The following is a 2,500-nucleotide window of genomic DNA, read 5'->3' on the forward strand; positions in this document are numbered from 1 at the left end:
TTTGGCTACCTCCCGTGTAAGGGGGAAAAAGCCTTTGGTATATGTACGTATGGTTGTATTTGAATGATGTTGTGATTGCATGAGGTGGAATGGGCGGGGGGATGGGGGGTGAGGTAGTATGTGTGAGCAAAATTTGACGCAGCCCGAAGGGATTTCTCCCCGTCTTCTCCTTTTATGCAATGGGGGGACGGAGATGGGGTGTCGCCGATTTAATGAAGCGGCCTTGCTGTGGATGTGCTGTGTCTTGCGACACTGCTTCTGACCCAGGGCAGTGGACAAGGTGCAGGGATGACCCGTCATCCAGGAGGTGCTAAGATAAGAGGGAGGGTGGAGTGTATTCAGGTATGGAATGGGGAATGGGTGGAAATTATTTTATGCCTTTTCCTTTTTGGCTACCTCCCTTGAAGGTGGAAAAAGCCTTGGTATATGTATGTACTAATACTTAATACTAATACTATGATAGGTTCACTCTATCCTACTCGTTGGTAATACTGTTGGTATCTTTATTACGTCACGTTGGTTAATGACAACGACATTGGCAAAATGTAAGTCATCAACGAAAACTTCTGACAAGTTTTCCAATACATTTCAATAATGCTATTCATTATCAGTGATTTCAATAATCTTTAATTATTGTTTCAATATACATTGTCATTGCCAGAAAGATTCGCTCTCGCTAAAACCTAATTAAATGTTGCCGTAGGGAGGGGGTATGGGCGGAAATAGAATTTTAAGATTTTATGTTATATATTTCTTATTCACTCAATATATCATCACTTTTTGTTTCATTAGTTATCAATAAATTGGTATAAGAATAAGCAATAGAAGTATAGATTCATTACAAAAATATATCAATCGTAGGATTTTTATATATACCTCACATTAGAACCGAATGTCTCTTTAATCATACCTGTGACTTTATATTTGAACATAATTCACCAATAAGAAAATTTTTAAATACATTGCTGTATATTGAAATAATATTTGTTATACGAGTAGTTATATTATTTAGATCAAACAGAACTTTTTGGCAGCGTTCCAGAATATCTCATATTACATAAAATAAAAATTTAAAAAATCCAACTTCATGAGAGTTGCAGCAATTCCTATCTTTAAACACAGAACTTATAAAAAGAAAAATTATCGGTCCTCAACAGATTTTTTTTATATAAATCTGGGAGCTGTTAAACGTGAATAGCCTGATCATCATACATTACATGTAAAACTGCAAAAGACCATAAAGCCTACACTACTGCCTAGTGTAGGCCTTATGGTCTTTTGCAGTCTCCTTTATTCTTATGTTCTTATGTAAGTACAGATGAATTAGGTGTTCTGTTTTGAACACCGGATCAATACTGCGTGAAGATAGATAGCTATTGATTGATGATAGTTCAACTCTTTTAGTAAGCTGTTAAGCTGCGCTCGGTGGTACAATTCGGTCTCGAGTATAGTTTCCTCAGTGACACTTTTTACAAAGGCGGAGCATGCCGACAGGAGACCTTTTGGTCCATATCTAGGTCGGATGCGAAAAAATCATGATAATGATTAATAAATAAATGAATAAATAAAAACTATAATAATGTAAATAATAAATAAAATACATAAATGCATACGTATAGTTAAATAACAAATAAACAGGTAAATAGTAAATAATAATGAATTGACATATAACTAATAATAAATGAGAATCAAGCAAATGATAATAGATAAACGGACAAATGATAACAAAACAGATAAACGAATAATATGAAATAAATGATAGTCATTACAGCATCTTGGTTTCTTTGATGTCATATATCAGTCCAATACTTACATAAGAAAGTCGGCTACAGCTCCGCATGGAATTTAAGGAGAGCTCTTGACTCTTTACTTTCCTCTCGGCTTTCTTCGTCTTTCATGCTGTCTTCTGTTGTTTTCAAAAACTACTGTTTTCTTCATGGATTGTCCTCCTCCAGGTATTTTCTTTCCGCCGCCTTTGCCTTCCAACTCCCCGGGTCGATTTCGGTCCTTTTCAAAGTTCCCTTGAGCTGGTCTTTGTATAAGACATACCTGAGGAAATTCGAGAATAAACAAAACAACCCAATATTAAAGATGTAATAAGATTAAAAAGGTTGTAATGGGCAGGACATGTTACAAGGATGCAAGAAGATAGATTGCCAAAGAAAGTGCTCAGTAGTGGAGTGCGTGGAAGACGACCACTTGGACGACCTAGAAGAGATTGGAGGAGATGCGTTAAAGAAGATGTGCAGATATGCAGAATAGAACCAAGAATGGAAGGAGGTGGTGGCACAGGATAGAAAGACATGGCGAGACGGTTCAAAAGCGGTTATGGATCGCCAAGTGGACCGAAGACCAGCGGAATAAGAGTTTGAGTAAATTTGGTCTTCGTAGCGATTTCTTAGAGAACCACTTGGGCTTTTGACGGATGCAAGTTCAAAGAAAAGAATTTGTTTGGGTAGCTGGTAGTTTGGTGTTTGGCCAAAATGCTCAGCTCATATTA

The sequence above is a fragment of the Oratosquilla oratoria genome, chromosome 8 (assembly GCF_046742065.1).
Source record: "Oratosquilla oratoria isolate Oo_2021 chromosome 8, ASM4674206v1, whole genome shotgun sequence".
NCBI classification, from domain to species: Eukaryota; Metazoa; Arthropoda; class Malacostraca; order Stomatopoda; family Squillidae; genus Oratosquilla; species Oratosquilla oratoria.